At 33.5% G+C, this 22,696-nt stretch overlaps 1 pseudogene; it reads right to left on the bottom strand.

Annotated features, from left to right (window-relative positions):
* LOC149554599 (cyclin-dependent kinase F-1-like) overlaps positions 1-18,916 on the bottom strand; it is an 89,005-nt pseudogene extending 70,089 nt beyond the window's left edge.
* Positions 18,917-22,696: the final 3,780 nt, after the last annotated feature.

The following is a 22,696-nucleotide window of genomic DNA, read 5'->3' as shown; positions in this document are numbered from 1 at the left end:
AGGATCCTTATCCCTTAATTGATAAGCCATTTTGCTATCAAAAGCATTGAAATACGTTGTGAGACAGACATCTTCATTTAACCTCATAACTTGAAAAAGTCTGTACATACCTTTCTGGAATCTCACATTAAAATCAAATGTGGACTCATTTGGATTCTTCTTAATATTGTTGAACTCATTCAACATGAATCATGCATTAGTGTTGTCCCCATATTTATCTTTGAACAATTTCTCCAAGTCACTCCATGAGGTAATACTATCATCAGGCAACCTCCTAAAACAATCCCTTGCATCCTCTGTTAGTGAATGCACAAACAATTTCATTACCATATCTTCATGTTCAACTTCATAATCATTCAACATATCAATAAAAATTCTCAAATGTTCTTCACCAGTAACAGCATTATTCCAAGAGAACTTGACCACTTTATCTCTTAAATCAAACGATATGGGATGTGGAGCACCAAGAATACCAGCAAATGATATTTGTCTATACTTTTCCAGGTATACAAGTTTCTTCTGGAAACTAGGAACATTTGAAGTACTAGCTATATTGGCTTGACTCAAGGGAGCAGCTTGGGATTATTGAGGTGGGACAAATGGGACTTGGGTTCCAATAGTGGAAGATGGGGTAGGAGAAGATTGGGATACTCCTAGAGTTGAGATTATTGGACCACTAACTGGTGCAGGATTTGTAGGTGGGATAGACAAATTGGGCCATGAAGCCAATTCAGAATTAGACTTTATGAATTGGATTTTTCTTCTAGTTTCTGTAGCTTGAGCTTCATTATCAACCTTCTCAAGTTCTTTTGCAAGATCTTCCCTCTCTTTTCGAGCCTTCTCAAGATCTAGATCTAGTTTTGACATGGAGGGTTGTATAGGTTTGCTTGGTATAACTTGAGGCTCATTTATCTAGATTCCTATAGCCTTTCCTTTCCCTTTATCTAGAGCTTTTGCAGTGGGTTCTACAAGATCCACTTGAACAGGTTTATAGGCTTGGACTTGAGCAATAACTGGTTCTTATCTTTGATTTAGGTGTTTCTCCTGTTCTTGAACTGTAGCTCTCAGATTATCAACATCTTCAAAAACATCCTTATGGAGAGTTGTGGTATTCTCTTCTAACTTTTTATTTTTCTCTTTCAAAGCAGTCATCCTTCTTAGCAAAGCATCTCTTTCTATTATGGCATCCAAGGTGGCTTGCTCCTTCTCTTTTTCAAGATGAATGTGTTTAGCTTCTTCCTCAGCAATCCATTTCTTCAAAAATTCTATTTCAGAGCACACTTCTTTAGGATCTGCAGAAGTTGCCTCTAAATCAACAGGGTCATCCAAATCTATAAGATTTGGTTCTACATATGGGGCTGCTCTGGGATTAAAAGGATTATCAGATGAACTCCTAAATCCTAGCCTATAGTTCATACCTACTACAGGATCTGGTCTTAATGAAGCAATTCCCATAGTAGACACGTCTTTGTCTTGAAAAACTCTCTCATCTGGTAATGGGGTACTGAAAATGCCTCCTAGGAGTCTTGTAGTTTCAGATTTAGAGCTAAGTGAAGAAGACTCTCTTCCTATTACTGGTTGATAATGAGAATTGACAGATGCATTAGCTCTGGGTTTCCAAGTGGGATTTGGATCTGTCTTTTTCTTATTTTGGTTCTTCCTACCACCTTGGGGTAGATCAGTATACATTGATACATCGGGATTGGCTCTCATGTAAGCTCTTGTGTTTTTTCTCTTGTCAGCCATATTCACCTTTTGTTACAATAAGCACTATCTTCAAAACCTTGACTGAGTCGCCACCCTATTTTGAGAAAATATATAATGACACTTTTGCTGACTGAAGGAAAACAATACACAAGTAGAAACAAAAATATATGGCATAGACAGACCAATCACTGATGTCATAAGACTGTGACTCTTGCTTGTTAGATAAGACACTTGGATAGGCTGGATAAGTCAGTGTGTAACAATGGTACTTGGCCTCTATCTTCTTTAAATTCTCAAGGTTTGACACCAAAAGATTCCCTTATAACCATGGGAAAAACTTAGATCACATGACACACATGTACATAGTAGGACCAAAGAAACTGCAGTACTTTTCACAGATGTGTTGGACAAGTCCCCAGTAGAGTTGCCATTTTGTTGGTGTTTTAAAATGTACTAGAACTACTAAGCGACAAATTGCTTAATACCAAAATGACAGTAATTACACAATCTAAAGACTAGCCTATTCTTATTAACAATTGCATATGTAAGGTATTTGGATCCAACTTCAACAAAACCACAGATGGTTTTCTACTCTTTTGGCTCTGCAAAACCAAGGTGGGTATACCCAGGGATGATTCAAAATTGGAACAACTGTATGAGGATTATTCTTAGTTTCATTCTGATTCTCATTTCAAGATCCTCAAACATATACATAATTCTTACTAACTTGGTAAACACATCCCATAAAACAGATATGGCCAAGAATTCTTCTATAGATCTGCAGATGTTTTTAACAATAGTGGCTAAATGAAGCTAAAACATTCCATGCAAACAAGTGCTGACCAACTTTGAAGATCTACAGGAAATAAAAGTAAAGTTTGATTTAATGTTGTATTTTGATAACCATTTATGATATATCTCTCCTTCAGCTGAATCAGTCGGATCAGTGCCTAATCCATTGGGGTTCAGAGTCTATAGCAAGTTTTTAGATGTTGTTTGTTGCCTTAGAACAAATTCTATTAGTAATTCTTATCAGAATTCATCATTCAAAAATCCTTTCCACTACTAAAGAAACCTTATCACATTCATCAAAGCTTTTATTTAATCCATTAAATTAATAGCAATGATAAATAGATATACAACCTAACTAGATTGCATTCAATTGCACAAGCCTTTACTTATACAATATCAAGACAACCAAGTAATTGAAAGGAGACAAGATTCAAAAAGAATAATATGAGGACAGTTCATAATTTGTATTCATCTTCTTTGAAAATGGTATATCCTTTACAATAGACTTAGAATCACCTTCAGAAAGAAGCACAACTCATTCTATATTCATGTATTCTTAGAGAATTGACAGAGAAAATACATCTTAAACTTGCTTTCAAAATTTGGACCAAAGATAGACTAAGTATATCCCTTAGAAAAATAGAATTCAGACCATTCTTTAGCCTTGGGATCTCACTTAAATAGTGTGAGATGCAACAAGCTTTAGGCTAAAGACAAATGACAGGTGTCCTTTAAAAGGCACTCACTTCTATCAAAAAGACAAGAACAAATAACAGAAAGGCTTATTACATCAAATACTCCATGGTGGGTCCCTTTCTATTATGCTTCTTAGTTATTGAGACAAGAAAATATGATCTGATTTTACAATCATTCTTAATCCTCAGAGTACATAGTCATGAGGTCTGAAAGTGGTGTATCATCTTCAGTTACCTGCAAACTTACTTTAACCTAGGGATTTTCCATGTCTTCATTACTAACTACGAGGGTAACTGTTACTTTTACATCTTCCTCCTCATCTTCTCCTGACATCTGTTCTATAAACTGATTTTTCCATTTATTAAAAGCATCATCATCTGGCGAATCAAAACTTAGAGCTTCTCTTTGTATCATTATTAAAGAATTTTCACTTTCTTCTAAATCATCAAATTCTTTTCTCATAGCAGTATAAAATAACTATATTTTTACTAGCTCTTCATTTGTCTTTGCCCAGAACCAGTGGCTAGTTTCACTCATGATGTTTATTATTCTTTCATTAAATAACTCATCCAACTCCCTTTTCCACTTTTCATTTTCCTTTATTGTATCAACAGATTCTAAAGCACAAGGAAATAAAGTGAATTTTTCAGCAATATATCGAAAAAAATAGAGTGTTAATCTTTTCTGTAAAGAATCTCTTTTATCATCAAAATTTTCTAGCTTATTTACTAAATCAAAGATTTTCTCAACTTGATGATAAGGCATTTGGACTGGAGACATACATATGATTGTAATATCATTATTCCTCTCCCTCCATTTCTATGCAAGAGGAGTCAGTTTATCCTTATCTCTGTTCAACTCATCCATGAGGGTTGCAATTCTTGTCAACTAATCAAAAAAAGTTGACCATTGTATTTTATCCCTTAAATATATCACACCCTGCTTTAATTTTCCTTCATACTGATTTTTTAATTCTACCTGCAACTCATGTAATTTAGTTTTCTCTTCTTCAAAATCTTCTGCAGTATAGAATTGGGGCCTTTCAGGGGTGTTTGGTATTTCAATAATAGGGGTTGCTCCAACAAATGTCTGTGAAGGGTATGCAATTCTAAGTGTACTGGATTCTCCCACCTTTCTTTTCCCGAGTACCTTCTCTATTTGAGACATCTTGTTTTCAAGCTCAATTCTCCTTTTTACTTATTTATTGTAGGCATCCACCACTATTCCATACTTACTCTACAGGTCAGTCATTTCCTTTTCTTCTTTTTCTGCAGTGGCCAAGGTAAATTTAGAATAGTCCACATTCATGTGGCCTACCTGTAGATGTGAAGTATCAGCGACCCTCCTCACAATGATACTCCCTGTTAGTCCTGAATCTTCAGGCTGTAATGGAGTAGTCCTGGATCCTCTTCTTAATGACCACATAACAAGGGCATCTTGGTCATTACTGAATTTTGTTCCCAAGAATTCTTCTTTATCTAGATCCTGTAATCCTAAATTATTTCACACAGAATTAAAAATTAAGCCATCAGCAATATCCCAATTGGGCAATAATAAAATATTTGCATCTTTCACCATCTGTCTACCTTCTTCAGGGGTTATATTCTGGAAATTGTATCATTTGTTCCTTTATTTGATTCTGAATAGAGGCTTCATCCATTTTTGGATGCTCTATTTTCATATTCCTACATCTTTTCTCAAAAATGTGCATGTTTTCCCTCCATGCAAACTGATGGAAAGCCCTAGATTTTACAAAATTGTTATCAGATAAAAATTGTTGACTGGCTTGTTCCAAAATAGGGTCTAATTCCCTTCCCCTAAAATCTACTACAGTTAATTCAAAACTCGGCACAACATGCTCCTGGGGGTTCCCTTCATCAAGTTTTGCTTGAGTAACAAAAACTTCTCCTTGTGACCCCATTTGTTGAATTTGCTCATTGGTGATCTGCTCCTCCTCAATTCTGATTGGAGTTTGGGAAGGTGAGTAACCTTCATCATCAGATTCCTCTTCCCTTATTATTTTTCTTCTTTTGGGAGAAGGTTCAGGGGGTCTTTCTTCAAAAATAGTACTAGTAGATTCAATTATCTTCTTTCCTTTGTTTACAGTGGGCATCTGATCCCGAATAATATTATATATTGTCCTCTTTCACACAACCAGTGGACTTGCCCCTATGTTGGGGGTGAAACCCAATTTTCTCATAACTTCCCTGGCTTTATCTAGAAAAGAGTTAATAAAATGTTGTTTCTTCTCATTCATTACCTCCATTATTTTGAGGAATGTATTCATGAGCTTATTTATTCTATCTGCATTAGTTGCAGCATTACTAAGAGGATTGTAATCCTTGTCAAAACAATTAATAAATTCCAAAACTTTTGAATAGACTCTCCATTTCTCTTTCTTTTTTTCTTGCTCTTGGAGAGAATATTCATTCCTTATTATATCTTCAAGGAAATAGAATTCATGCTAACTTGGATGAAGCTTGATCCTATGTCTAAGAGTAGAGTAAAAGAAATCTTCTGTGTCACAAAAATGAGAATGAGATACTGCCATCTTATATTGATCCAAAAAATTGTAGAGGAAGATCCACCCCTCTTTAGTTATTACAAACTGGTGAGCTACAGTGCAAGTAGGAAAAATTGATCCTATTCCCCTTTTATGCAAAAAGGTCTCCTCCACTCCTCCCAACTGCCATAAAAATTTAGCTATTCCTACCTTTAAAGGCACCTGATAAGGTAGTACATGGGGTGTCCCTTTGAATCCATAAACCCTAATTACAGTTGAGACTGGATATGGGATGATATCTCCCCAATTATGTGAAACTTTTAGACTATGGGGTCTGTCCATAGGCCTAACAAGGTGCATTAGTGGCTTAGGAATTTTGGGATTGTCACTCAATATGAGGCATCTTAGTTTAGAAGTAAAGTGCTTATCAAATCTAACAAAACTAGCATTTTTTGCTTCCCCAGTCATGTCTGCACTCCATAATTGAACTGGTAGTGCTTCCCCCTCTTGTTCCCTATTTAAAACCATTTTTTTATCGAAATATGTAACCCCTTTAAATAGAAACATATGCATCAATAGGGAGTACTGACCCCAAACCTTTTCCACCTTGCCCTTTGCAATCCCCACCAATCCACTATGAATCTCATTAGCCAGGTAAGATGCAAAATCAAAAATTATTTCTACACTGAAGGAGGAGATTTTGGTGATCATATACATGAAGTTCACAGGAATAAAATCTTCTTCATGCTCTCCGAAGACTCTGCACAGGGTCCTGTATATCTCTACTGCCCTGGCATTAAAGCATGATTTCTTGAAAGGTTCTTTAGAAGATGATGTTATTGCTGCTAGGTTTCCAATTCTGCCTATGTGGGCCTTCAGTGCACCCTATCTAACTACATCCCTTTTGGACATATATTCTTTTTCTAACTGTATCAAATCAATGGGCACATGATACCTAGTGAGATGTCCCAGACTGAAAACTTCCCTAATTTCTTCTGGACTGATGGTAATTAAAACCTCACCATCCTTTCATCTCACTACCTTAGTGGCTTGATCATAACTTTTCACCATGGCCTCAAGAAGGTCATAATCCATAAACACACTGGGAACAACTAGCTTTCCCAAATCAAAATTCCATATATTGGCATGAGGGGCATATAATTTCCTTTCTGCAAACCATTTCTTGAAAAAACTCAAACCAGTTTGAGAAGTTTGAGCATCCTGGACCCAATTACCCTTGTCATACAATCCATCAGCTATCCTTAGCCTAGGGTTCAAAGAGGTTAACCTTTTAACTTGTACTGTCTCTACAATAGACTCAGGGAGTAACTCAAGCAAGTCATCATGCACATTTCTATCCAAATAGTTTATTTGACCTAAAAATCCCTTCTTCAGAGGCATCTTGGACTATTTTTTAGAACTGGAAAAACCTACAAAGATTATGGTAGTACTACTTACTTGAATTTTGTTATTGTTTTCCTCTATATTTCTGCAATCTTTCTACGAACAGACAATTTTACAAATTCTGCCAAACTTCAGCACACTTTCCTTTAGTAATTGCTTCTGCACAAGAATGGCTCAAAATCTTAGCTCGCGTAAGATGAACTGATGAAATCTTCTATTTTATACTCTATTTTTTCATGCGTGATGCTTTCATGTATAATTAATACAGAGAGTGGCACCACATTCTGTGTTTAAAGCTGCGCTGTCGATCTTCAAAAACCCTACAATCATGTGATACAGAGAGAACAACTAGGTGTTGCACTTGACATGTTGGTCAATTCATCCAATGAAAACTTACCATGTACATAACTCTTTCCTTGATGGCACTTATATGCGGACCCACTGGTAACTAAGGACACATGTCAGCAGGTCACTACTTCGTTATGCATAAGGAACGAGCACCTTTCCATAGCGAAGCAGCGATAACCATTGATCTGATCTAAAATTGGCAAATGATATTTTACTAGGCTTGCTCAGAAAGAATGTGATGGGCCCTATTCGCTATGTCACTATATATATCTCCCTCACAAATCTTCATAGCAAGAAGACGATAGCCATTGATCATAGGTCTAATCAAAGGTGAGGAAACTGCACGTAGTCTTTTGATTCATATTCGCTATGTCACATAGCTTAAAGAGCATGCAACTTTTCAAAGTGAGGTAGCGAGGACTGTTGATTCTGTTATAATCTGATGCTCAGGATCTCTTTGCATATTTGATCAGAAGGGCATTGATGAAGTACGGAATTTTGCACAACTGGCACCCTTTAAGATCTTACTTTAGTCTCAATCATCATCCCACGTCACCAAAGGTCCCACCAGCTCTTGATTTCATGGGGCCTCGCTACTTCAATAACGGCGAGATGTCAAATTTTTTCGGTACCAAGGTAGCGAGCTCCGGAAACTTTGATGAATTTCGGCAGTGTGAAATGCAAAGGTCCATCAGATCATTATTTCTGCTATTAAACTACATCTGACAACGATAGTTATTACTTGTCATGCCACCTAGATTAGTCATGGTACTGATGAATTGCAATGTCACTGGCTCTTCAATTTCGCAAGCCTCGCTACTTCACTAACAACGAGATGTGAAATTTTTCTGACAGCAAGGTAGCAAAGCATTGGAAAAATTATCATTCTGGCTCTGACTTCAGACTGCTTCTGCTAGGTCCCCTTTCTTGTTTTTTCAGTAATTGTAATGTGTACTTGAATAATAAATCAGCCAGAAAACAAAGCTCTGACCGCCATATCTTCATTTTGGGGTCCCATTTTATAAACTATTCAGCACTCGCTACCTTGCCATACATAAAAAGTGCCCATGTTTGCATAGCGAGGTAACGATAACAGTGGATCTACCTAGATCAAACAGCTGGGGAATATGAGAGGAAAGGTATCTCGGGGGCAGAGAAAATAAAAGACGACAAAATATTTTCCTTATTTGAAAATTCAAATGTTTCGTGCCTGACAACTTACGAATAGAAATAACATAGGGTTTTCACAAGGTTTTTTTTTTATTCAAAGGCTAGCAAATGGATGGATTATCTAGAAACCCTATGTTTCACTTAGAATGAAAAATCTGACTTTTCTACAATTGGACAAAAGACTTCTATCACACAAAAAGTCAGACCAACAGAAGCCATGTGGTGGAAAGCACCTGAATCAAGAACCCAAGTGGATCGTTAGGATGTAACTACAATAAGGGCCTTGCCCTTTCCTTTCCCCTTGTTGTTTTCGTTTGCCTTGTTAGACCCTTCATTTGAACTTTGTTTGGTAGACTTAGGAACACTGATATTATTCTTCTCAAGAATGTGAGGCAAGTGATCAATTTGTTTCTTCAAACATTTATGTTCATCATGACTAGGTCTTTTACAATAGGCATGTTGGACCTTTTCTTTCTTAAGCTTATCACCCTTAGAAGATGGTGTATCAATAGTTTCTTTTGAAGCAACTAGTATATGTTCCTTCTTCTCCTTGCTATTCTTTTGTTTCTTGTCCTTACTATTGTTGTTACTACTTTGTCCTTTTTGTTCTTTTGTAGCTTGGTTGTCAGCCAAGGCATGTGACTTAGAGGACTTAAGAGTGCCCATCTAGATTAGTTTGTCCTGTTCTCGAGTGAGATTAACAGCAAAATCATCTAAAGATGGCATGGTGAATTGAGTACCAAGTGCACCCTTAGTAGCATAGAAGGTAGAGACAAACAAAGAATATTCTGAACTTAGCTTAGAGAGAATGCTAAGAATCAATTGTTCATCTTGCTTTTCAATTCCACATTGTTTTAACTACAGCCTTAGTGACTTCAATTTAATGAAGAAATCTTAGATTTTGTTGAAATTGCTTGGACTTAAACTAATTAGTTCATTTTTCAACATATGACCCCTCATTGAATCTTGTGTTCCAAATAGTGTTTCTAGCTTTAACCATATTTGATTTGGTGTATCCAAAGATTCAATGTGAAATAGCAAATTAGGAGAAACAAACAAACACACTGTTCCATATGCCTCATCACATTTGTTAAACCACTTAGGCTTGTCTTCATCTTTAGTAGGTTTAGTTTCAAGTCTCATAGTTATCCTATTTAGTCCAACTTTTCTTAAGTGAATTGTCATACATGATTTCCACTCAAAGTAATTGTATGGAGTTAGGATGGCCATATTTGTTTGATCCATGATGAAGAAATGTAGAGAAGAAATGCCAAAAAAAGAGAACCCAGCCACGACAATGCCCCCCCTTTTTACTCAATCAAAGAACCCCCCCAAAGAAATATGATTTGGCACTTTATTTTTTTGCATTTACAACTACCACTAGAAAAAATTATTAGTGGTCTTGATTTCAATGCATTAAAAACCCTCATGAAGAGCATATGCTAAAAGTGAAACTTGGGCACAATAATGAAGGAAATAAATAGCACCACTGCAATCTACTCAAAAAATTATGCACTTTCAAAAAAAAAAATTGTCCTTACATGATTTCGTATGAGAAAGTTATGATCCTCTGAAGTTTCCAAAATGAGAACTGCTCATAGTCACGGCTGAGAATCTATAATTTTTGAAGAATTCATGCATGAAAATAAAAAAACAACTCCACTAGTGGATAGAGCACAAAAAAATAGCCAAGGTCATAACAAGAATCATCAAAATCGGAGTCCGTATGAGCAAGAACGAGACATTTAAAAATTGCGTTCAAATTTGTGATTGCCTATGGAGACGGGTATGGCTGTAGCTTTCTGTGCTCAATTCTACAAAATATAGAGCTTGCATGCAAAAACTAAAAGACACCCAAATAGTTTTTTAGTGCTACGAACAAAACTCAGAAAGCTATTTTCTTGTTGATGTACAAAAGATGTTGTTGTAGTGTAAATCAAACGCCTTTAACAGTAAAAAAATGGCTCCAAAAATCAAGAAACCACCCCAGCAACCAAAATATGACATGCAAATGCAAGATCAGCTTCCTAAGTCCATCAATGCCATGCTGTAACCTACAATACTGATTGAAAATTCTAAATATGCACGTTGGTTGTTAGATTTGAGATTGAAACCCTAGAGATTAAAAATATTTTTGTCAAAACTTTTCTGATTCTCAAGATCATCCAAAGATGCAAGAGAAGAGCATACTTCATTTTTCAAAAAACTACAATAAAATTTATTAGCCCTCCCCCCCCTTTCGAATCTCTCAAATAAGGAAACTAAAATCTACTCTTGCATATAGAAAAGCTCTAATACCATGTTAGAATATGAAAATATTGATAACCCAGAAAACTAGTGCAAAGAATAGATATCTAAACTATGAATGCAAATGATATAAAATCATAATAGCAACATAGAGTAAGTCTCCAAGAGAGTATTGCAAATACTGGAAGCAAAATACCATTAAGAGGATGCAAAAGAAATCAATCACAAATATAAGCCAGGTAGCATGCTTATATAGACTAGGAAGAGGGAGGAGGTGGCAACATCGACCAATGAGGAGCAACCATCTATCAGACTAAAAATAGTAAAGTATCTTCCTAAGATAGATAATGGATGCTCATATGTAGGAAGGTGATACCTCACAACCACTTTCTAAATAAGACATGCTTTATTAACCTAAGCAAGATTATTAAAAGTGTAGGAAAAAACTAGCAATATAGGGAAAAATAAATAACCCACTAGGAAATTTAAAAACTACACTAACATTTCAATGTGTTCTTGGCACCACCTTTATTCCTATTCATATGTAAGCCTAATGAAATAATCTACCCTAGGGATATGGAATACTTTCTCAATATTCTTTGGGTGCAGATCAAGGACAGTTTCTCCTATAACACTCTTCACAACCCTTTCCTCAAGGACAAAGTGTCATGAAAACCTTTAAAGATTGTATCGATACTAGGTGTGAAGCTACATTGACAAGTCTTGATCGAATGAGTGCAAAAACCATTTGTGACCTCTTAGTCAGTTTGTTGCAAATCTTCAAAAATTCCCCTAGGTCTGTATGTCCTAAATTAGTATCCTTGATTTCTAAGTTGTCATCTTGAAATCTTGACTTTGTTGAAACACCTCGGAACTTAAATACAACAAGTTTTAGTGTCATTTTCTCACCGAAGGAAGCTGAAGAGGATGCCATTATATCTGCACAAAAAGACGTTGATTAGTCTAGGATTAAGCAAAATGGATAGTAACATCCTATAACCAAAAATGATTTCTTAACAACCAACAGAAACTACTTTAAAACCTTATATATACTATATTAGTGCATCAAGCCCACATAATAAATGCAACTAATGTGCAAATCCTATTGCATTTTATTTATGTCCTTTAGGTGTGCTACTACACACCAAAAGAGTTCTCGCATTTAGATTTTGTGGATATTGATGCACATTAGTGCACCCAATTAGGTGCGTTGATGTGCACCTAATTCTTTTTGTGTCTTTCTTTTTTTAAGATTTTTTTATGTTTAATGTTTTGGGGTTGAATCAGTTGTGCATCAGCACACCCAGATAGGTGCACTGTTGCACACCTGATTTGGGTTTTTTCTTTTTGAAACATTGTTTTAATTTTTTATGTTATTGAGTGAATGGTGTTGGGTGAACATTAGTGCACTCAAGGGGTTCTAACTCATCTTGTGTTGTGTGTAGGTTTTGTAGAGTAGAGGAATATGTCACACCTCATTTTGTGCAAAGTTGTAGTGATGCAAGGAGAAATTGGGTGCAAAGAGAAATCTGAAGTCTAGCCAAGGAAAAGTGAGGGAGGGGACCCCCCCTCTCCCTATAAATAGATTTCCTTTGAAGATGTTCAGTGCAGTTGCATAGGTGTGTCATTGTGTAGCTGCACTTAAATAATGCACAAAAGGGCCCATCTCCAACTTTGGGCGCAGTAGCACACCTAGTGAGTTGCACCTAGTGTACCAAAATCCTCAATAATATCTTGTTCTTTTAAATCTCTTAAATTTTTTACCTCTAGGTTTTTTGAAAAAACCTTTACATGACCTGGGGGGCTATGGGAGACCTAAAAATGGCTCAGATATTGGACTAGGAGTCTGAAAGCCAAAAAAAAGAAGTAGGGGTCCCTATTTTCATTAGGAAATGGGGCATGCATTGTGAAACCACAACAATACTTAATGTTTATATTTGCACATATGGTTTTGAAAGAAACATTCAATGTAATTAATGTGTATATCTACAAAAATATTGGACATGTTGTACTTAATTTATATATCTGCACATATGGTTTTGAAAGAAAAATTTGGTGTAATTAATTTGTATACTTGCAAAAATATTGGACATGTTGTACTTAATGTTTATATCTACACACATGGTTTTGAAAGAAACATTTGGTTTTGAAATGATACAAAAAGTTTTACAAAATTAATGTTTTACAAGAAAATGCACCTAAAGAATTGTTAGCTCAGAAGTAAGAACATGGTGTTGAAATAGTACAAAAAGTGCTTGACATGAGAGGTCCACAAGTGAGGGTATTGACCAATCTTGAAAACTTGAATGTTGAAATGAAAGCTATCAAGGATTAAACACCTATGCCCCTTGCCCTCTATCCCCTTTCCTCTTTATTCCTCTTGTTTGTAAATCCTTGTCACTCCCTCCATTCTTCTTGTTGTTTTCTTAAACGTTTAGAGAATTGTTCACATGATTCATCATTAGTTCATATTTCAATTGAATTCTTTTTTCCTTCAACTTAGCCATCTATTGGTTTATTCATGTGTGAGTGAATGGTGTTAAACATGAGTCATTATTGTGTCAAAACTTCATCATTGTTTGACCAAACTATAGTAGGAATTACATTCGGTCTTGTTCTATCATGATCACCTAGGAAATTACATCTACATTTGCTTATACCGGCATATCCTAATATCTTAAAAAATTGTTTCTCAAAATTTTTTGTTTGTAACATTTTTCTAGTTTTTTTTTATGTTCTTTATCTATTTTCTCCTTTCAAAGTTTGTGTGCATGGGATCTTTAAAGAAAAAACACCTCTCACAAGCTTCTTACCTTCCAATTTATTGCATTTAAGATATTAGGATATTAGGATTTGTCATGATCACCTTGGAATTTTTCATGTATTGCATCTACATTTTATTTTCCATTTTTTATAAGAGTGTTTCAAGGTTGGCAACCACTTCAACATCCTTTTCATAGTTTAGAGGTAATGTCATTGTGGCAGAGGCTTTTGCAAGGGAATGAGCCTCATGATTATGGCATTTACATAGAAGCAGAACTTTATTCTTCAACTCCTTTCACTCAACTCTTCTCTGAAGTTATTCTTCTAGCAATGATAATAGCTTCTACAAATCCCTAGGAACCAAGGGACCTTGAACCTATGCTACATTCTCTGGGGAGATGGGAGAAGTTACTATCAGATTTAATACTTCATAACATTTTGGATCATATAGTGATGCCCAAATTAATAACATCAATAGATACTTGGGATCCTCATAGGGAGACTATGCCAATACATGCATGGTTACATTCTTGGCTTTCATTGTTGGACCAACTTATGAAGCCTTTATATCTAACCATTCATTATAAGTTGGAGAATGCACTTCATGCCTGGCATGTAAGTGATGCATCTGCATATGCAATTTTATCACTTGAAAAACTGTATTTGATCCTACTAGCTAGGAATAACTAATTGTTTAAATTATTTTTAATTGAAAAATTATTTCTCCATCTTCAAGTAACCTAAATCCTTGCTTCTCCTAGCTATATTATTTCTCTATTGTTATATATTCTATAATATAATTTCAATTTCTTTCTCCATATTTTTATGATGCATAGAAAAGCCCATATCATCTTAGGATAACACTAAGGAAAGTGATTGAAAATATATGAGTAAATAACTCAAAAAGGAGTTCAATTAAATAAATAATTTGTGTCTGATGCTATTTAATGAAATACTAAACTAGCTAATCATCATATACTTATAATGATCAATGTATGCACAAAGTAAGATCTTGGTACATAAAATTTCAGCAAAAAATAGAGGGAACACAATTCAAATAGGGAGTCATATAGTATCTAGCTATAATTATGAATTAAACATAATATCAAATACAACCCTATTTTTAATATAATATCATTTTATGTATTTTGTTAGTCCGCACCAAAATCAATAACCTTGTTTTAAGTATACAAACTTTTTTTAGTCAATAACCTTTTTTCTTTTTTTAATTTGGGAAGTAATCCCCTTGAATTGGGCATACCATGTTTCCTATCCAAGTAGTATTAGGACAAGCACAAACAACTCCTAGAATTGTGCTTCATAGACCTAGTGGATATTCATGCACACCCGATTCAAAAGTTGCTACCATTAGATCTCTTTGTTTCAAATAATCATATAATAATTTGGGTTATGGTGCTCAACCCATGAGCACTCTAAGCCTTATCTTATCCCAGATGTCATCCTGGTACATTCTTTTTCTCCTTTGATTAAATTAAAAAAAAGACTTAATCCTCACATGTCTTTCAAAAATCAATTACATTCAGCATTGAGATCATTGAAATTCTTTTTATTAATGGTGGAATTTAGTTTTTATGATTACAAAGGAAACTATTGGAGTGAATATGTTTCTTGATCAACATCAATAAGCTGGAAAGTAAAAACTCATCCATACCCCAAAATGACCAAGGAAATCAAAGGCTTATGAAAACAAAAAATGGAGTATATCTTAGAAGTAGAAGATCACCTAGCATTTAGTGGAGCTAAGAAAAGAGTCTAGGGTTGATAAAATTGAACTAATATTGCATAGCTCATGCTTTCAACTCTTTATTTTTCTATTCAATAAAATAGGAGGAGCTTGTACAATAAAAAAATCATTCTATGTATTATGTGTATTTTTTAATATTTTCTATGATATGTTTATATAAATTTCTTGTGAACTCTGCCCATTTTTCATGGTTTACATTATTTTTGTGTAGGATCTTGAGGTAAGTCACTTAGCACGGGTTGAGTGAGTTTTATTATTTTATTATTTAGATTTTGGAATATGTATGCAAAAGGATCATTTTTTCTATTTTATAGATAATATGTAATAAGCACCATAAAAAATTTCTCTTTAAATATATAAAGATACCTTTTAGATATGTTTTTGTAAAATTTCTTGCGAGCTCTACCCATTCTTTCTAGTCTGTATTATTTTTGTCTAGGATCTTAAGGTAAGTCACTTAGCGTGGGTTGAGTGAGTTTTATTGTTTTATTATTTGGATTTTGGAATATGTATGCAGATGGATCATTTTTTCTATTGTGGAGGTGGAGTTGAAGAAGATGATAAAATGTTGAATGGAAGTGGTTGAATTCGAGGTATTCCTTTGTCACTGTGAGGCTTGCAGAAATGGCTAAGCTTGAGAAACTTGTGTCTACTTGGAGAAGATCTCAAAGCTCACTAAAATGGGAATTTTGGATTAAGATCCTCAAGTTTGCATTAATTCAGGAAAAAGCACACCTCTGCAGAAGCACACTTTCTCACAAATAAGGTGCAGCTTAGAATTTAGCACACTAGCATAGTAGGTGCAATAGTGCACCATAATTTCTTAGAAACTTAGAATTTTTTTTGAAGTTTTAAAAAGTACAAAATTTTGAAAATTTGGCAATTTTTTCTTCTATTCTAAAAATCAAGATGCCCTCCTTCTAGAGCCACTTCTATTGAGTTGTCATTTTGTACAATGCTTAACGATAGGAATCCTTTCAAACTCCTCTCTTGAAAAACTAATCCAAGGATCAAATCCAAGGTTCTAAGCGATCTTGCGACCTACTGGAATCCACTTGATTGAAGATAAATATATTTTTTCACAAGGAGGCTTTTTCTCATTTAGATGATTTTATATGAGATGTCAAATATGTTCACTGCTTCAAAATAAAACATGCAAAAGAACTATGTTTTTGTATTTTTCTATTTTTTATGTATGCAATTTAACAATGCAACTAATATGAATTCCTAATCTAACAAGGGGCTAATAAAGAAAATAACGAAGATAAGGTAACAATAAAATTAAGAAAATAAACATGAATGTAAAATGCTAACGGACATAAGCTACAGAAACAACACGTCTGAGAGTTAAGCCTTCGAAGAAATCGGTGGGTAACTAATGAAATAGGAGCAGTGCTTCCTCAATTCCACTAATGCAATCATAAATGGGAATTCAATAACTATAAGATGTTTCACTTTTCATCAAATTGCAAGGCCATGGAAAATGTGCTCATGCGAGACAAAAAGTTATGCAGAAACAAAATGGGTGATCTCTTCTCAAACTAGACATCAACAGAATTTGTAAAACCATAGCAAACACTAGAATTAAAATATCACACAACCATAAATAATGCAATAAACTTTTGGCTCAATCACAATTCTATGAACATACATTCACAAAAATATGACACATTTAGGCAAGAATCACTACAGTCCAAATGTGAGCACCGAAAGCATAATATTATTGCAAAATAATGGTGATCTTAATTACATATTAAAATCCTATATTTATAAGAAATCATCTCCTCAATTTGTGTTGAGAGTGAGAGATATCTTCATGCAATCATATGCTTCTAATTTAATAAAACAAACTAATTATATACAAACAAACTATCTAACTAGTGCTTAGTAGGACTCCATCCATTTTTACATCATTAATTGGATGCATGAGCCTTTACATGTCATAAAACAAAGAAATAATGAGAAAATAAGAATAAGAGAGACTTTGGTTCATGTAGAAGTGTCTAGAAGTGTCATAAATAGAAGCTCAACTTTCTATAGGTGTCTGTCAAAGTTAAACTGCTATCAGAATCTGCTTTTGGTGCATGAAAAACTCTAATTTTGGAATTGGTAGTTAACTATCAGCATACCTCTGGAGAAGTGCACCTCAGAAGAAAGCACATTAGCACACCTTTGAATTCTTCAAAATTCTTCGAACACTTTGTGACAAAAAATGCATCAGCACACTTGGCACAACAACACACTTCAAGGGTCCAAAAATGCAAAATTTCACTAAGTACCAAAAATGAAATATTGGCTTCTAGGTTTTGTCCCACTTCATACCAAAGCTATCTCTAGGTGCTTGCCTTTTAATTTCTCAATAATCTCAATGACCTTTTCCACATTTGCTAAATCTAAGCTATTATGTTTATCTTTGATCTTCTACCTGTAATTATCTACCTCTATATGGGTCTTAGAAAATTCCCCAAGTTTGGTATCCAGCTCTAGCAAGGCTTCTTCTATTCTAAATGCTTGCTGAATACCTTCATCATTAGAAAATTCTTCAAAAATCTTCATGAATCTCTAGACTACTATCTCTATAGGTATCAACTTCTCATGTTCATTGTCTTCAAAAATGTCCAAACATGCATTGCTATAATGTTTCTCTACTTCCAAAATTTTCTCTCAGGCTTGGTCCTTGAGCTGGTGGATCTCTGCATGTAATAATTCCATTACTTTATTACTATCTGCTATCTTCTCTATCCAATCATCAATAAAATCTAATTCTTCTACCATATATACATCCATGAGCATTCTATATCTTTGGCCTTTTATTGCCTATAACACCTTTAAATCCTTTCACTAGGTATGTACCTCATCCATAAGACGGAATCTTGATTCAAAATTGTTACCATTTTATCCACATTCTCCTACATGATGTGTAGCAGCTTAAGATTACCTTAGATCATGAGTACAACCTTATCTTCAAAATTGTCCCACCATTACTAACAAGCATTCAAAAATGGATCTAATTGTACCCCTCCCCTATCTCTCCTTTCAATTGTTGCATTCAAGGTCTCCTCGGGGTGTTTAAGATCTAAGGAACCAACAATTTTAGTTAAATATCCATTTAGGATTTCATTTTTTCTTCGAAGTGTTATCAATTCTATCCTTTCCCTTTCCAAACTTCTAAACACTTCTTTCATTCCCATAGTGACCATTAGCTTCGTTGAATCAAATGTAGGCTTTCCAAGCATAACCTCTCTGATTTGATAGTCTTGTGGAGTCAAATCTTCTACTTCTGTATTAGGAGGAGGAATAGCCACTTGTGCAAACAAATCTTGATTCTGGTCGCTAGTGATGAAAGCCAATGCTTGTGCCTCTTTTGGTGGAGACCTAGGTTTCTAAAGAACCTCAATCAATTCTAACACATCCTCCTCATCTGCATTGAATTGTTGCTTCTTATTTCTTATCATTTCCTTTCGCAACCATCTTGGAATCTGTTCTATGGAAGTTTTTCCTTTTGAGGATAAAGGAGTCATTTTAGCTGCCCCTTTCCCTTATCACTCCTTTATGGGATTTTCTCCCTTTGCAATGGCTCTCCTTTTGTATTATCTATTTTGGTTGAGCCCACAGTTCTCACCTCTATGTCCTGGGAATTTTGTTGAGGTTGGCCACCTATTTTTCCATTTTCTAACACTTCATGGGTAGATACTTGTTGTGGCTCCCTTTCAGGTTCTACCTAGACCTGTTCCATTTCTATCCCTAGAGGAGGAGTAACTAATCCCTTGTCAACACAAACTGTGATTGGTAACAGGGACGTGGATACATGAACTATCTTGAATCCTTGTGACTCTGGGGGTATCTAAGTCCAATCTTCCTATTGAGGTTGATTGGTTGGTGTATCCTGAATCTTATCCCCAGTTAATTTAGTTCGTATGGGCATAAAATCAAAATTTGACATCTTAAATTATTTTTAAAGTTTTCTTTAGTAATTTTTAATGTGTTAAGAAACTTAATATTTTGTTTAAAAATTCTTATATTTTTTTTCTCATTGATAAATTTATCTAAAAGAAATTTAAAAATATAAATATTGATTTAGGTTTTTAGAACATTCTTAAGAAAAATGAATCACAATTGTTTTAGATACAAAAGTATGATGTTTAAATGGCATATCTATCTTTTTTATAGGATTATATCTATATGACTCGTGTATCATAATTCCAAATCAACCACATGTTGAATTAGCTAATTCATCTACTCAAAAAAATGAAAGTATCCAACCATAATTAGAGCTCTATTAATCTTGTCTTCTTTTTTGGTAATCTATTAATAATTTGTAAGTCAAATGAGACCTCTAAACTTTTTTAGGATTGTGTTTCTACCCTTGCTTCTTCTATGTTTAGTCCATGTGCTTTAACTATAGAACAAGCCTCCTTTATTTTTAACAAGTATATAAGACATAAGTAGCACTACAACATAAAATACATTATATTAATTTTCATATATAATTATATTGAATTAGGATTATGGTTTATGAATAGAATTATTAGGATTTCTATTAGGATCAAGATTTATTATTAAGGTTAGAATAAGGTTTCTAGCTCCATGAGAGTTGTTGTTTTATATATAATAAGTATGTATAAGATAAGTAGCACTGCAACATAAAAGACATTATATAAATTTTCATACATAATTATATTACATTAGGATTATGGTTTATGAATAGAATAATTAGAATTTTTATTAGGGTCAAGATTTATTATTAAGATTAGAATAAGTGCTTGGGTTTATGCTATGGTCAAGGTAAAGGTTGGGTTTAGGGTTTGGGTTATGATGTTGTTTAGCATTAAGATTATAGTTAGCTAGGGTTGTAGGGTTTAATGTTTGGTTCAAAGAGAGGTACTATGATGAATTAAAGTTTAAGCTGGGGTAAGGATTATAATTTCAATCATGGTTAATATTATGGTGAGGGTTAAGATTTTATTCAAGGTCAGAGTTTACAATTAGGTTTAGTAGTAGAATTAGGGTTAGAGTTTAGGGATTATGTTGGGTTTGAGATTTAATTCAAACTAGTTGAGAACTAGGGTTAGGGTTAGGGTTGTAATAGTTTGCACCAAGGTCTTTGAATAGGAAAATTAGAACTTTACGTTACTCAATTTAGAAAGTTTTTGTGGTTGCTAATTTGTACACAGTTTTTTCATATGAAAAATAGAAATCTACTTTTGTTTTCTTTAAAAAATTTCACATGTTCAATTTTCAATTTTCAATTTGTTGTTAATTAGTAGATATAAGATTTTAAACATTAGAATTAGTATAGATATCTTAGGGCCTGTTTGGCTGCAAGAATTGTTGAATGCGACATTCATCTACGCTAGAATAAGCTCTCTTCTGGTATTCATTAATTCTTAAAATAAGTTTGGAATATCATTTGGACCTGTTTGGTTGACTTGAAAAAATATGCATATTCTACATTTGGTTGCAAGAATTCTTAAAATAAGTTTTGGAATATCATTTGTACCTATTTGATTGACTTGAAAGAGGAGTCAAAATATGCATATTCTACGTTTGGTTGCAACAATTGAAATAGGAAGTGGAATAAGTTTTGTTTTAAAATTTTAATAATTAAATTATTATTTTTAGTTTGATAATATTTTAAACAAATAAGATTTTTAATTATAAAAAATAGTTTTTTATTAATTTTAAAAAAAAACTAAATTATTTTAATTATCCTTTATTTTATTTTTTAAATTGACTTTATAAGTGAAAGATATGCCACAACCTTTGAAATTCATCAAAATTCAAAGGACATATTATATTGTATATTATAAATTTAATTCTAAATTAAATCAAATATTTATAATGAGTATAAGATTAAAACTAAAACCATTTTATTTGTAAATATATTAAAGAAAATAAAAAATACAAATAAGTCGAGATCATGAATATGGTATTTAAATGATCTTTCAACATACTTTTAGTTATAAGACTAAACACAAGATTTATTTATAAAGATAAATTTATGGAAGTTTAGAAAAGATATCAAATTTGATATTACTTTTTTTTGTCATTTAAAAAAAATAGATATTAAACGTTAAATAATGCTGATCTAGTTTATATCTTATGATGAATAGAGAAAATAGTCCAAAAATGCATTTGAGTAACAAAATACAATCAAACGAAAAAGTCACGGACCTGACAACCCATCAAATTGGGTATATTAAAAATTGGAATAAGAATAAGCTATTCGTATTCCTTTTTTTTTGAAGGAATTCCGCTATGCTCGTTTTAGGGTCAAATTAGAATAGGCAAATTTTAATTCCAATTTTGTATTTTGCAAACAAACGTCAAATTAGCGAATGCGGGCATTTAGATTTTCCTATTCCCACCCAATTCTTGCAACCAAACGGAGCCTTAAAGAAATATATTTAAAGAAAATTTCATAGATATCATTTATAAAATACTTAAATTTTCATTTATTACACTCAAAAATCTGTATATTTCATTGTATCTAGATTTTACTTTAGCTTTCTATTTTAATCAAAACTTATAATTTTACCAACTAATTATTTTTAATGTGGTATATATTAAATTATTTTTTAAAGTATATTATGTTTATGATGAATATTAAATTTTGGTGTGCAGATGGTTGTCAAATTTTTAAGCTAAAAAAGTAATTGTTAACATCATCACACTCCACCCTTTCTGTCATTGAGAATACCTACCAGCATTAAAAAAATCATTTTGTTGCAAACCTATCTTTATTTAGAGATGTAAGATTACAAAAAAATAAATTAAACATAAATAGTTTAGTACAAATAACAAAGAAGCTAGTATAGGAAGTGGCTAAGCTTTAGAAAAAATGCATTGTTGACCAATTTTTTTAAAAAACTAAAACACAATAGATTTTGGTGCTGGCCGATCTCAGACAAAACACACTAAACAAAAAAAAGAGCTAAATTTAGTTTTTTTTCCTAAATTCACAAAAACACCATGTTTTTGTTTTCATTTTTAAAAAAAAATTTGACTACAAACTATGCAAATCATGAAGATCAAATGCTGAAAATTTCAGAAAAAATCCATGATGTCTTAATTTTTTTAAATTTTGGTTAGCGGTGCATTTTGTTTGGAGCTTAACTGCATCAAAATGGAAAGCAAATTTAATGTAGAGCTATATATGGGGAAAATAAATGAAGTTGTACACATCACCCAAACCATTAATGCCCTATATAAATCAAAAAATGCAGAAGGCATGGAAACTAATTCATTCAACCATTAATTGAATGGTTGAAAGGGGTCATAGGATACCCTATTAGGACTAA

Source organism: Cupressus sempervirens, chromosome 5 (assembly GCF_028749045.1).
Source record: "Cupressus sempervirens isolate cs-2001-9-10 chromosome 5, ASM2874904v1, whole genome shotgun sequence".
Classification (NCBI taxonomy): Eukaryota; Viridiplantae; Streptophyta; class Pinopsida; order Cupressales; family Cupressaceae; genus Cupressus; species Cupressus sempervirens.
The sequence above is the reverse complement of the archived record's forward strand: the minus strand, read 5'-3'. Positions and strand labels throughout refer to the sequence as shown.